This window comes from Sorex araneus, chromosome 4, assembly GCF_027595985.1.
Source record: "Sorex araneus isolate mSorAra2 chromosome 4, mSorAra2.pri, whole genome shotgun sequence".
NCBI lineage: Eukaryota > Metazoa > Chordata > Mammalia > Eulipotyphla > Soricidae > Sorex > Sorex araneus.
The window spans coordinates 144,239,687-144,255,304 of NC_073305.1; the positions used below are offsets into that span (position 1 = coordinate 144,239,687).

Consider the following 15,618-nt stretch of genomic DNA (forward strand, 5'->3'; position numbering starts at 1 on the left):
ATGACCCCTTCCAACTTTGTTTCCTTTGTGTGCACTCACACCTCCGTCCTACAGTTGGCCCTTTAGTGTTATGCTGTAGCTGTCATTTATGTTATTTCCACCTAAGACCCCTTTGGAATATACTGGGGATCCACATTTCTTGGTTGAGAAATGCTGTTCATAGTACTGCGAGCATAAGGATCTGATAAAAAGACAGCAAAATGGACATGGTTAAATAGTAGGAGTTATTGGCTGAAAGATAAGTGCGACTTGAATTTAGGTGTGGAATTGCTTAGAAGTGTTTGAATACATTTCAAGGAAAGTGGACACTGGTAGAGGTTGTGATGCTGGAACTTATTTAAAATAAAACCCATGGAATTTTCTTGTGTTTACTTGGGAGCATAGAGGGAGTTTCATAGAAGAAAAATGTTAAGAATAATTCTATAGTAATTGGCCAAGCTATGCCATATGTGCATGGAAAGAAAGTGGAGAATAACAGATGTGAAGCAGAAACCCAAAAGTTCTGCTTTGGCCACATGAATTCAAGCTTCCTGTTAGGTATTAAGATAGCTTGGCATACAGAATCTGGAAAAAACCCGAATGCCCCAGAACGGATGACTGGTTGAGGAAACTTTGGTACATCTATACAATCGAATACTATGCAGCTGTTAGAAAAAAGGAGGTCAAGAATTTTGTAGTCAAGTGGATGGGCATGAAAAGTTTCATGCTGAGTGAAATGAGTCAGAAGGAGAGAGACAGACATAGAAAGATTGCACTCATCTATGGTATATAGAATAACAGAGTGGGAGACTAACACCCAAGAACTGTAGAAATAAGTACCAGGAGGTTGACTCCATGGCTTCGAGGCTGGCCTCACGTTCCGGGGAAAGGTCAACTCAGAGAAGCGATCACCAACTACATTGTAGTCGAAGGCCATGTGGGGGAAGGGAGTTGCGGGCTGAATGAGGGCTAGAGACTGAGCACAGCGGCCACTCAACACCTTTATTGCAAACCACAACAGCTAATTAGAGAGAGAAAACAGAAGGGAATGCCTTGCCACAGTGGCAGGGTGGGGTGGGGGGGAGATGGGATTGGGGAGGGTGGGAGGGACACTGGGCTTACGGGTGGTGTAGAACGGGCACTGGTGAAGGGATGGGTTCCAAACTTTGTATGAGGGAAGTATAAGCACAAAAGTGTATAAATCTGTAACTGTACCCTCACGGTGATTCTCTAATTAAAAATAAATAAATTAAAAAAAATTTGATACAGAAAAAAAAAAAAAAAAAAAAAGATAGCTTGGCATAGATAACTGGGCATATGCATCAGGAATTCAGAGGAGAGTCAGAAACTGAAATAATGAATGTACGTGTCATTTTCATATAGCTGATACTGAAAGTCACGATCTGATTAGATCACACCAATGGAGTGATTACAGATGGAAGGGAAAGTGAAAAGATATGAAGGCTGAGCATTAGGGTGCAGTACTATTTAGAGGCTGGAGAAGGTCAGTTGAGGAAAGTGTAGAAAGTTCTGGAAGCAAGTCAGTAAAGTAGGTTCAGACCTAAGCAACTGTGTAACTTATGGCCCCACTCCCTGAGGGGATTGTTTGAGGACAGAGGTATGAGTTATGTATGTATAGGGCGTGTGTCATTATGTGAACTATGGGAAACTGGTACATCCACATACATAAGAAGGCAATGTTGTTATTCTAGTTTAAAACATACACTGAGGAAACGAAAACTGAAAACTGGTTTCCAGTAAGAAGTTTACCATGAGGATAATGGAGGTGAGGGTGACACAAGGACAAACGTGGAGGAAAATAGACACTCGTAGAGGGTGTAATACTGGAACTTTTATGTATGAGATTATACCAGTAAGTGCAAACTATGATGCTTAAGATCAAATGTAAAATAAGAAAATAAAGCAAAGTGACAAATTGAGGCCAGAAAAATCACTCAAAGGACTGGAGCATATGCTTTCCATACCCAAGGAATTAAGCTCAATCCACAGCACCACACTCAACCCAACAGCAAGCATTGTTAGGTATAGCTCTGGGGATCTCTAAGTACCATCAGATGTGGCCTCAGTGACCCCCAGAACCATCAGACACAAGCAGCACTGTATCGTGGTCTGAGTATTGGAACCAGCAGTTCATACAGCTTGTCAGAGTACTTACTTCTTAGGGTGACCCCAAGCCTTCTGGGCACTGCTTAGGAGAAACTCCCCACTTGGCCCCCCAAAAAGAAATGAAAAATAAAATATGAATCACATTAAAGATGTAGGTTTATAAGTGATTATCATAGTATTATTTTTTCTTTGTTTGGGACCTGCTCCCAACAGTATCTAAAAGTGCTAAAGAAACCTAAAAGTGCTAAAGATCAAATCTGGGTCTCCCGCAGATAATTCATATGCTCCAGCTCTTTGAGTGTTGACTCTGGTCCCATGACATGACCTTCAAAGCCAAGACAGTAAGTGAAATCAGTCAAGGTCAGTGAAGAGACACTATGTAGGATTCTGAGAGAATAGGATTTGAGAGATGAGAGTAGATCCAGGAGCACATAGATCAGGAGCTCACAAAGGAATCCGAAAAGGAGATATGAGATGATCAGTTCAGAAAGAAAGAGAAGGATAAGTCAGAGAGCAGCTTTGCACATGAACAGCCTGGGTTTAGTTCTAGACACCTTATATTCCTCCAGGCACAGCTGGGATCAGTAGTGAGCTCTGCACCAGGAAAACGAGATTGTTGAGTTGAGATCTTGACAACATGTTGAAGACACAGAGATCAGGACTGTAATGTAGCTTTTGAAAAACTTTGGCCAGAAATAAAGTAAGAGGTTGGGGGAGAACCCATGGGTGGGAAATGTAAAATGTGAGACAGAGAGAGCAACAAAATAAACCAGTTTTGAGGGTCAAGAAGAATAAAATGACTCCATAAAGATAGAAGTCAGAGTCAAGAGAGGAAGGAGATGAAAATAAAAGGAGAGAATTCAAGAAGAGAGCAATGAATAATGCCAAATGTTATAGAACAGCCTCGTCAAAAGGGGCGGTGCAATTTAATTTTGGTGGTCATGGCAAAGGGAACTGTAGTCTTAGTATTACCTGACAAATGAATGTAAAAGGTTAGAAAGGACAAAGTGCAGAATTATCATGAGTTCTATAAGTCCTTAGGAAAAGAAAAAAAAGATGTGTTTACTGACAGCTTGTGCACTTGAACCTAAATCCGAGGTGTTTTGTTCGCTCTGGTAGAACTCTTGGACCTGTAACAATGAGAACATGTAAGAGGCATTCAGTAAATTCCTGTCGAATGAATAAATGACAACTCTAGGTAATGAAACTCTGATTTTTTCTTGAAAAATAAAAAATACAACCTGGAAAAGTCAAGTTATACCTAGAAATAGATCCGTAAAAGTACAAGATGTTTCCCTCTACTTTTGAAAGTATTTCTCCCTGCTGTTTTAATGCTTGGAGGAATCAGAAGTAATGCAAAATTAATGTCAAATTAATATTTTATCAGAAAACTTTCATTTCCTTCAATATGCACTTTGAAAATGTGTACTTTCTGTACTGTTATTGTTAAAGTCCCTATGTTCATGAATTGTATAAATGAGAAATACAAGTGTGTGCTTGGCTGCCTTTAAGACAACCACTTCTCCAATAACCCTCAAAAGAAACACTCAGAGACCTGCCATAAAAACAAAGGATTCTAATTCCCATGTGCTTTTTCTTTTAACCTTCACTATTTTTAACATTAAAAAATAAAGGCATCCAGTGATTATTTTGCAATGACCTCTAAGTTTACCATCTACCTCAGAAAGCTTCTCTGTGTGAGAGAGAAGCTGACCCAAGGCTGGTCCAGCTTGGACTACCATTACTATAACTAACGGCTCCCTACTTTCTCTCCTTCACCTGGACCTTGACTGTTAAGCTCGCTTTGTGTCAGGATGCAGCCGACCTTAGATCATCTGATGACTCTCACAGAAAGCTACCTATTATTTTCAGTACTTTGTTATTTTATCTGTAAAATGTGGGAAAAGGGAACTGAGCCCAGTGCCTGGTATAAGTGCACAGATATTAAAAGAATGCTAATTCCTTAGTTTCTACTTTTGGAGACTGATTTGCTGATAGTCAGAATGTTTTCTTATGCTTATGAAAATTCAAGTGAGGGGGACCAGGGAAATATGCAGCAGTAGGGCATTTGCCTTACATATGGCTGATCCAGGTTTACTTCCCACATCCATGTTGTCCTCTAACACCAGGAGTGATCCTTGGATGCAAAGCCAGGAGTAGCCTCTGAGCATCACAAGGTCCCGCCACCCACTTCCACCCTCCACCCCCCAAATGCTCCAATGAGCTTACCCAGGAGGAATGTGCCCTCAGCGCAGCCCTACTCTGCCCCGAGGCAGATTAATACAAGAGCCCAGAGCCCTTGTCTCTTAATGGTCTATGCTTTCCAGTGGCCACCAAGAATTCTAGGTCTTTGTCCCAGATTTTCCGTGTAGGCTAATGTCCGTTTTTTTCTTTCTTTCTTTCTTTCTTTGCTTTTGAGAATTGAAGCTATAAAAGCAAATTGAATGTACTTGAACAACTAGAAAGTTGTGATGGTCTGGCACAAGGGAACTTTCAATATTCACATGCTTAATTTCCTATCTGTAGAAATAGGAAAAATAGTTGATGGAAATCTTTTTCTAAATTCGAAAATAGGACATTTGCTGTAAAATAGCTATTGTATGCTCAGCACAATGACATATATTATTAGTTTGGGTCTCCTGGGCAACATGGTGGAACATGACTTCTTTGAAATGACTATTTTAAGACAATAAAACCTAAATTTTTAAGTCTTAGAGTAAGGAATTGGGGATGGGGTGAGGGGTAGTATTGCTGAACAGAATTCTGGGAGGGGAAAAATCTGAAGAATTAGATGGATGGAGATGTTTATCCACCGTCTGTTCTAGATAGTGGGATGCTACAACCCCGAATTATACTCCTAGGTGGGTTTCCCACTGCTTCTGGGTTAACATTTGGTCCAGGCCAGTGAACTAACATGGTGATGGTGTGAGCAAGCATTTCCCAAATTATACTTCCTTCTCTTAAGTTGAACTGTCAGCCAGAAGAGGACTTTTGTTGCGTCTGTGTTATTAAAGTTTGTTTTTTTCAAGATTCTTTACTTTTCACAGTTCACTTTTACTCACTGAAGATGAATTCATAATTTATATTCCTTTTAGAAACAAGGGAGAACTGCCAATTAGAGCAGAGGACGTGAGAGTGTGGAAATGTTGTTTCCTGGAGTCACCTACCAGTTGCCTCAGGTTTAGCCTCTGACAGCTGGGCCCCATGAGGGGAGCTTTCTCCCTGTGAATAGCCAGAGGGAAACGTTAATGAGGAGCTGAAGGCTGGTGGAAGAGTCTCTTTCGGGCTGAGAGAGTCAGAAAGAGGAATGAGGTCACCTCCTCATTATGCTATATTGGATTGGGAACAGTGGGGTTGCTGTTTTTTTTTTTTTTGTTTCATTTCATATTTCCCCTCAAACTACCCATGTCCCCTGAGAAACACTGATCTACTGTTGGTAGAGATGTTATACTCTGGTAACATGTGTTGTTTTTATGTATTCTCAAGGAAGTATGTACACTGGAGAGGAACTTTAGAAACAACAGAGAATCTGGCACGAGAACTGCTGTGAAAATTCAGTTATTCCACTCAGAGATAACCGTTGTTAACATTTTATTCTTGGAGAGTCTGATTTCCTACTTTCAAAGATTTTTATGCCTACTTTGATGATATGTAAATCTTTAAGAAATAAATCTTGGAACTGGAGTGATAGAGACAGAAGGAAGAGCATTTGCCTAGCATGAGGCCATCCCAGGTTTGATCCATCGCACTGCGTATGGTCCTTTGAGCACCATCAAGAGTGACCCCTGAGCACAGAGCCAGGTGTAAGTTCTAAACATCACCAGGTGTGACACCCCCCAAAATAAATTAAATAAATAAATAAATAAATAAAATATCTTTAAAATATCTTATAGCCTTCTTCTCCTCTGGGAGAACCTGGCAAACTACCGGGAGTTTCCTGTCTTTATGGGAGAGTCTGGCAAACTCCCCGTGGCGTATTCATATGCCAAAACCAGTAACAAGCTGTGTCTCATTCCCCTGACCCTGAAAGAGCCTCCAGTGCTGCATCATTGGGAAGGATGAGTAAAGAGAGGATTCTAAAATCTCAGGGCTAGGACGAATGGAGATGTTACTGAGACTGCTAGAGAAATTTGATGATCAATGGGTTGATAATGATGATGATGATGATGATGATGATCTTTTAAATGACTCTTTACATGAACTGTGTCATTCAACCCTAGCCTGGCAGAGAAAGGATGGAGAGACTCAGAGACTCTTCCCTTCTCCCTCCTGTACTCACAGAGCCCTAGCGGATATTCATTCCCTTCCAAGCTCTGGGATAGGAAAAGCAATACTTCTTTCTCCATTCTTTCTTTCTCCACCCCAAAGAGGAAAGTGCTCATTTGGTGTCCAGTGCAGGACTTAACCACATGCTGGGGTTGTCATATCGTGAAACAAGGGGTGAGGAGTGAAGGGGGATACAGCTTCAGGATTCAGTGGTAGAGCATTTGCCTTGCATGTGTCAGACACTAGGTTTCATTTTGACACCACTTGGTCCTTCAAACACTGCTGGAAGGAACTCCGTAACATCAAGTTAGGTACAACCAGGTGAACCCCCAAAACCATGACAAAAATCTCCAGATATTTAGCTTTATGGCTTTATGAAATAGTAAGGACTATCCCTTTGCAGCAGAGTTCCTGGGACAGAGCCAGGGTTAGTGACCATGTCCCCCAGTATATCTGCCAAAGAAAGTTTAGGCTAAGATAGAATTGAGATGGAAACAAGAGGTACCACTCCTTTCCACATTCCCCCTAAAGTTAATCCAGGGTCTGATTTCCATTTGGCTCCTTGGATCTCATAAGGGAACCATGTGAAATCGTCAATAGTCAAAATAATTGACCTATAAAAATAGCCAATTCAAAGGGATCAAGCTATTATTCTCTGCCAGATAAAATCCAGAAGAGAGAACTAACTGGAACCACAAGCCTCCAGCAATAAGAAGACAATGCATATAGCTTCCTAGACATAAAAGGCAGCCTCTAAAAATAGATGTTCTGTCAGTTAAAATATCATACTAAGTTCAGCATTTATGAAAAAATCTGAAAGCCGCAAATTGAAGATAAAGAACAAGTCACGCTAAATTTTAGAGCCTGTAAATACAAAACGGGGTTATGCTGAATATTTAGTGAAACACCTATGTTTTTTCTTTTTCTTTCTTTTTCTTTTTTTAATGAAACCACTCAAACTAAATCCTCTTCCTCTCACTCTTCCAAGAGATCACTCATCAATGGTAAAAGGAAGTTACAAAAGCAACACTTAGAACTGGCTTCATGCTCAGGAGAGATGCTCCAACTCCTCTTCCTCATAGCTTCAGTTGCTCTACACGATAGGAGAAACTTCTCCTATCGATCACTATAGAAATGATCCCCAAAAGTATAGTCTTAACACCCATTTTTAATTTGTGAAGCGATTCTCAAATGTTAGATTTTCTTATCATCCTCCACCATATGATAAAACATTTAAGTGTAAGAGTAGGAAAACAAAAAAGTCATGATCTGTTAATTTTTTTTTTTTTGGTGGGAAGGGGCACACCTGGTGATGGTCAAGGCTTACTCCTGACTCTACACTCAGAGATCAGTATTGGTGGAGGTCAGGGGATCATATGTGGTGCCAGGGATGAAATCGAAGTGGTGATGCGCAAGGCTCCCTCAAGTCACTTTTTGTTTGAATGGGTAGAGGTCACCTGTAGGGTGTCCAGGGAACAATGCATTATGATCTGCTAACTTTATGATGCTCTGGTATTTGTTTTCATAATTCAGAGTAACTCATAAAAGGGTTAAAATCTAAATTACATAGCTTTGTTCATTAGAAAAGGATGACATGGGTTGAGGATATGAACCAGCAGTAGGATACTTGCCTTAGGTTAAATTCCAGGAACCACTAAACACCCGCAAAAAAAATGAAAAATTAAAATAAAGAAAACATTTTAAAATTGCATCTTGTGTTTCAGAAATATGCAGCACATTGCTGATCTTTTGGCAAAGCTACTACTCTTTATTTTTTAATAAAATATATTTTGCTTATGCCAAATGTGAATGTATTTTACTAAATATTAATAAAATAATTAAATAATGTACTATTATAGATTAAATTGGTGAAATTTTGTATAGTCAACTCCAAGATTTAAAAAATCCTAAAATATTTTTACTTTCAGTGCTGTGTGTCTATCTACACTTTTTTGTTTTGATTAAAGCAAGCAAAACTATCATATTTCTGATAATATTACTTAACCACTTTTAGAAGGTAAATTTTGTCTATAACTAATACTTTTTCTCAACTTTAATAAATAAAAGTCTAATAATTCAAAATATCATTAGAATTCCTTAAGAATTAGGAAAAAGATATATTTTCTCCAAAGGCATCATTTAATATTTGATGATGAAGAAATGAAAGTGGAAAAGTTCTTTGAAATCATGAAGGGATTTTTAAAGTGGAAGGAGGAGTTGAATTAACATATGACAATAAATTTCATGTGAGAGAAAAAGTAGATAACAATAGATAAATTTGAAGACAAAATATAGTGACAACCACCTTATCACTGAACATATTAAAATGCATTTGTAGAGCAACAGCTATTTTGCTGTTTTTTTATTGAATCACTATGAGCAACAGAGTTACATAGTAAAGCAACAGCGATTAAAGCAATATAATATTACTGATAATATATAAGACAGTCCTAAAACATCTTAATATATATGAGATGTACTATAGAGAAAATACTGCATGGCAAAGGACAGCTTATTTAACAAATACAGTGAGAAAATTAGCCATCTTAATAAATCAAATTATATTTTGACTTAATCTTACACAAGAAAATATTCCAGATCAATACTTCAGTAAAAATGACCTTAAAATGCCCAGAAAGATATTTCTCCAAAGAAATAGTATAAATATAAATACGTAGATATTTTGTAGTTTTTTTATGTTTGTTTTCCCTTTGTTGGTAATCACATAATCACATTTAGGATAACTTTTTAAAAAATATAATGCACACATTGTCAAGAATACACTTAAATTGGAATATTTATACCCTAAAATTGAACGCGTAAATAGCTCTCAAATTCTTGGGAGGAGGTAATTGGCAATATGCAAGAATTTTTAAAAGTTTATACTCTTTAACCTTGCAATTTCCGGCTAGGTGTTCTATCCTAAGGAAGTATTAATAGAAAAAGGCAAAGATTTGCATAAAGTATCACCTTTGAAATATCATTTGTAATTAAGTACTTGATACAAATAAAAGGTTGAAAACTGCGGAAAATTATAGCAATACTTTAAGTAAATATTGAGAAATATCCCACTTTAAAACAAGCAAATGCAGAAGGGTCAAAGATAGAAGACATAGATCATAGAGAAAGTCCTTAGATGGAGGTGGAAAGCTATTGGCACTTTAGTGGTATAACAAGTTACTTGTGGCAAGGGTGTGAAAGCATTCCTGAAACATATACTGTGTTATGAGTCAGTACTGTCGAATTAAAAGATGCAAAGTATTTGAATAGATTTTTTTCACAGAAGACCAAAGAAATGTTGATTAGAAGATGTGCAGTATTATCTGTCATTAGAAAACTGCAAATTTTAGTCATTGTGATTTGCAATTTATAATACTGTCAATAACAGGTTTTCAAGGATACAACATACCAACATCACATCTCCCCAGCTGAGTTTGTTTCCCTCCACTGTTAACTCAAGTTTCCACCCTCTACCCCCACCATATCTCGTGCTATAGTATGCTCAGGTCTGTAGACTAAATCTTAAACTCCATTGCCCTTGACCTTTTGTTATCCCCCTGCTGTACTCTTTTATATTTCACATATGAGGAAGATCATTCTGTATCTGTCTCTCCTCTGACTAACTTCACTCAGCATCATACCTTCCAATTTCATCATTGTGGCAGCAAATTGCATGATTTGCAAATTAAAATCTTAACAAAATACCCTTTCAGAATAGCTAAAATCAAAAGGATAGATCATAACAAATGTTGACAAGAGATGTAAAAAAAAAATTAGATTCTTGATACATTGCTAGTGGGATTGTCAACCCACTGTCATTCAGTGAAGCCACTCTAAACCACTTGGCAGTTCCTCAAAATGTTGAAAGAAATTACCAGATAACAATAATACCACTTCCCCAAAGCTACCTAAAGAAGTGAAAACATATGTTCCCCCAACAAAAGCTTGTTCTCAAGTGTCTTGCTTCATTGTATTGATATTTTTCATAATGAAATCGGTGGGTCCCCACGGATGGCTTATGTGAGGTGGGGAGGAGAGACAGTCACTTTCTCTTGATCTGCCTCTGCCACCCGGCACCAGCTAAGTGGGTTTGGACCAATAAAGTCTGCAATGAGCCTCTGCACAGCATGGACCTCAAATCTTCCCAGCCCCATGAGGTGGATGTCAAGATACCCTTGTTCGATGTGGCTTTATAGCGTTTATTCAATCTGCTTCCACGTGAGGCTTCTACTTAGATAAAAGCAGTTGGCTAATGTTGGCCAACAGGATAGGGTTGGGAGTGGTCAATGGTCCTTTTTGAAATTCCTTTCTCGGCCTTTGTTCCTGCTGGAACTTCTCTCAGACAAGGGATAAGGGTGGTGATCAGCCTTCTCTGAGTCTGTTACTGGCATCAGGAAGGTCTCATCAGGCCTGATTTCTGTGCTCACAGGTGATCTTTCTGCAGCTTCTGGGCTATCACTTTTATTACAGCCTAGGGAATTCCATTTCCATGAGGGTCCTATCATATCTACTTGCCTATATCAATAATAGCCAGAAAAGTGAAGCAACACTGAGGAATAGAGAAATAAAATGTGGCCTATCCACTTAATGAAATAATAAAATAATAAAATAATAAAATAATTCAGTAATAAAAAGAAGTTATGAACTGATGCACACTGCAATAAGATGAACAGAGCCTGGCGAGATTGGACTATAAGACATGTTTTCTATACAGAAGGCCCAGATTTAGTTCCCAGCAGCAGTCTATACCAAGCCAGGAGTAGGCCCTAAGAAATTCTGGGTGTAGGCAGGCAGGTTGTGGGGTTGGAGGAGAACAAAGAAGAGTAGAAGATATCCTGCTAAGAGAAAGAAGCAAATCACAAAGGCCGAATATTGTGTGGCCCCAGTTTATATTGAAATACCCAAAATAGCCAAATCCATTGAAACAAAATTAACTGGTGGCTGCTGAGAGCTATGGGGAAGGAGGAAAACAGTGACTAATGCCAGCAACAGTGGTTTAAAGGAAAAACCTAGAGTTCATTTTGCCTCCAGAGTATTTCTCCAATGTATATTTGTTTCTTGTTCATCTCCTTGCCTAATGCTGTTTCTGCACACATGCGCACACACGTGTGCACACACACACACACACTCCTGACACTTTTGTTTATCAGTTGTGTAGAGCTTCTTCTCACCAGGCTGTCTCACAGAAAGCCAAGCTGGGGAGGGTTTGTAAGGAAAGGGAATGCATGTAGCATGCAGCTACTGTAGGGCTTGTGCTTTCTCTGCAGATCAGTTTTAGAATTGTGAGGTCAAAAGAACCAAACATTTCATCTAGCCACTGGCTCTGGGAGGTCCAGTGAAAGCAGATGTCATGGACACAAGGGACAAGTCAATCTCCATGAGACTCTTTAATAACAAGGAGTATGGTGCTGCCAGCAGGTCAACCTGTGCCTGAGGGGCGAGTGCATCAGCAGCCTGATGGTGCCTTCAGGCTTCTTGATAACTCAACGTTGCCCCTGTTACTTTAGCTGGACCCCAACAATTTGGGGCCAGGTTTACCAAGAAATTAAACGGCCAAAAGTTAGGTATGTAGAAGCCACGCCCACAAACCACCTCTGGCTCAGCTATATGAGCTCATTCATTGGCCTTATTTTAGAGACCCAGAGATAAATCTCAAAAGATATCAAAAGCTGCAGTTAATCTCAGACCCACACATGGCTGAACAGATTGTGGTAAATCAAAGCGGGGGGGGGGGGGGTTAGTTGTCCTGTGCCTGTCCAAGCAGAGCCCCTGGCGGCTGCTTGCCTCCGCAATCCAAAATTGCTGCCATTTCCCCGGCTTGACTCCATTGTCTCAGGACAGCAAGACATATAATATGCTGAAAATTCTGGTATGTGGATTTTGTGACGGAAATATCCAGGCTTTTTCAGAGTTGGGATGGGCTACCTCCACCCATCTCCCTGTACTTCTGAAGGCTCAGCAATCACATTCACACCCAAAGCTGCCACCCAACTGAAAAGCTCCTACAGCCTTACCATCCTGATAAAAATACCGAATGCCCTGAACAAACACCATTACATCTTAGCACCTTTATTGCAAACCATAATGCACAAAAGGAAAAGGAGAGAGAGAGAGAGCAAGAAAGAAAGTGCCTCATATGAAGCTGGGGATGGAGGGTGGGGGCAGGGAATAGTGGTGGGGAAACCGGGGACATTGGTGGCGGGAAATGTGCACTGGTAGAGGAATGGGTGCTGGAACATAGTGTGACTGAAATCCAATTATGAAAACCTTTGTAGTGGTATAGTATAGTGGTATATCTATCTCACAGATATCCAGTTTAAAATTTTTTTTAAAGTAATGTGGACTTTATGCCTCATGCCCATTCAATCAGCTTAATAAATTGCTGAATAAATAGCAGTACTCCTACATTTGAAAAAAAGGAGTAGTTGGACCTCATCATGGTGAGAAAGGACACTCAGACACCTGGTGGTCTGAAGCCAGATGCAGGGTCAGGGAGTTTTGATATGGGAAGGTGGCCAGAAAGGAAGAGAAGCTTGAACCAACACTATCAAAAAGGGATGGAGTGAGTGAGTGTGTGTGTAGGTATGTGAGTGTGTGTGTAGGTGTGTGTGTGTCTGTGTGTCTGTGCATCTGTGTGTCTGTGTGTATGAGAGTAAAAGAGAGAGGGAGAGAATTAGACATTGGCTGCAACTGAGGAGAGAAAGAAAGCGAGAACAAACAGTTAAATGATCCAATGACTCTTATATATAGTTTTTTTAATTTTTAAAAGAAATTATAAATTTAGCTTAAAAAATTTTAATTTGATATTGATATCTATTGTCTAAAAAGCCAGGTCATTGAAAACTTTTTTGGACCTTATTTAAATTCTAATTTTGGACACCAGAGGCTAATATTCTACCCCCAGTTGTGACACTAATTTGTTTTACTCTTAGACCCTCAGTTTTCTTATCTGTAAATGGGTATAGTTATATGTCCCTTAAAGAACTATCACAAAGTTTTAAGCAAAAATGTGGGGTTTATTTCATTATTTTCTTTCCCAGTGCCAGAAATCAAATGCAGGATCTCCAAAGGCATGTGGTCTACTGGTGCATACAAGTGCCCTCCTCAATAAAGTCAAGTCTTGGGATCTAGATCTCCCTGCATGTGTTACCTGGGAACTAGTAACACTGAGGAACAAAATTAGTTTAAGTCTCATTTTACAGATAAGAAAACTGAGGGTCTAAGAGTAAAATAAATCAGTGTCACAACTGGAGCTATAATTTTATCCTCTGGTGTCCAAAATAAGGGTTCAAATAAGGTCCAAAGTTACATGATAACAAAAATGTTTGTGCTGACATGGCTTTTCAGACAATAGATATTAATATCAACTCAGCAGAAGGGGCATTCCAGGTATCAAACTTGTGACTCATGCCTACAAAGTAAGTGCTAAGCCACTTAACCCACATCCCTGGCACTGATGAATATTTTTCCTTCCAGACTATTTTCAATATTCTTTGTTTGTTTGTTTGTTTGTTTGTTTTGGATCACAACTAGAAGTTCACAGGGCTTCTTCCTGGCTCAGACTCAGGGATCACTTCGGAGCAGTGCTCTGGAGACCATATTCAGTGCTATGGATTGGATGCAGTTAGGCTGTGTGCAAGGGCAAGAGCCTTCTCTGCTCTACCATCTCTCCAGCCCTATCCAATATTCTTTATTCTTCAGAGCTTAAGAAAACTATAAGATAGAATTGATTTGTTTATTTTAGGAACATTGATATTTTGTAATTTCCTTTTGGATAGAGAAATATATGCAAAGAAAGTCAAATCTACAAAAAAAAAGGTAGACAAGTTAGTGAGCTAGAACAGGCTAACATAATCAGATGGCTTTTGTGTTCCTTTTCTTTTTTAAAGTCTCAGTAGGAAAAATGCAGTATCATGTTCTGCTTCCTTTTTATTCTATAAACTGCTTCATAAAGAGTTAATATACTAAAAATATTGTAAAATTATTTTGTCAGTTTGTTTTATGTTTATGCCCACAAGGGAAAGATGAGCCAAAAATCACTAAAAATAATAGTAATAACCCGTTTACTAATAACAGCTACCAAGTAGCTTCTATTTTTATGGTTACAGATGTAGTGCTTAGACTTTTACCTATAGTAATGCCTGCCATTGATCTCCATTAAAATACTGTTCTCCAAGAAAATCATGACAGAAATAGTCATGGAACAAACAATTTGAGTAACCTTGAGTCATTGTTTGGTCTCTTGAAACTTCTGAGCCTCTAGATTTTAAATAAAGGGATTTGGGGGATTCTAAACTGAGAAATAGTGCCCCTAAGGCACCCTTGTTAAGGCACAGGAGAGCTTTGTTTTAGTTGTCAAGACCCAGCAAAGCTAACTGTGCTGCAAGAGAACATGCGTCAGGCTTGTACAATAAAGAATTGTTCATCCTAAAATGCCAGTAGCAATATGAATTGGTTCTAATGGCCTTTCTGACATTGGTATAGTGATATCAAGTATCTATCCATTCATTCATTCATTTTTTTATTCAGCCTCCTACTATAGATCTCTTCTTTATGAGCAACCAACATACTCTAGCATGTCCCAGAAACTCCGGCTTTGTAATAGACCCTTCTTTTGTCTTTCTAAAAGTATTTCTTGCCCATAGGCTTTCTGACATTTACAAATACAGATTTCTTTAAATTATTAAACTATCCATTAAGGGAATAGATCCCAGGTCTCAAGTGATTTGTAGGTTTCTAATGACACCGAGAGCCAAGTAGGCTCACTTCAATCCTCCCCAAAGATTGGATGATGGTCTCATTTGCTTTCAATTATTCAGGAATAGAGGACTTCAGCTTCTCTGACTGAGGGCTTCCAGCCAGCTAATGAAATCCCAATTGTGGAAAACACAGCAAAATATTTTAACTATTGATTCAATCATTTCTGATTTTAAAACAAGACACCAACTGTTTTATGCCCAGTGAACAGTTTTCACTGGCAACCTGACATTTCCTAATATACTGAAATGGCATTTGACGCCGGTTGTAAAACCTGCCTTAGAGCATTTTACCACAAGTGGGATCATTAACTTGCTAATTAACTGTGCAATAATCCACTGTGCTATAGTACAATGCTACCAACCAACACCCCTACACATAGTCCCCTGGGGAGTGTGGTGACCTCTGGACTTGCTTCCCAGCTAATGGTGTCACTTAGCATTCACACAGTTCTCCATCATGTTATCACATCATAGCTATTGGGAAATA

At 39.1% G+C, this 15,618-nt stretch overlaps 1 protein-coding gene and 1 non-coding gene across 2 annotated transcripts in view; one reads left to right on the forward strand and one right to left on the reverse strand.

The window, feature by feature from the left end:
- Window positions 1-15,618, forward strand: part of SLC35F1 (solute carrier family 35 member F1) — a 481,371-nt gene that overhangs the window by 393,332 nt on the left and 72,421 nt on the right. The gene's annotated exons all lie outside the window — the stretch shown is intronic.
- Window positions 7,322-7,529, reverse strand: LOC129404477 (small nucleolar RNA U3). Its single transcript, XR_008629890.1, has one exon. It is a non-coding gene; the product is annotated as a small nucleolar RNA U3 (small nucleolar RNA).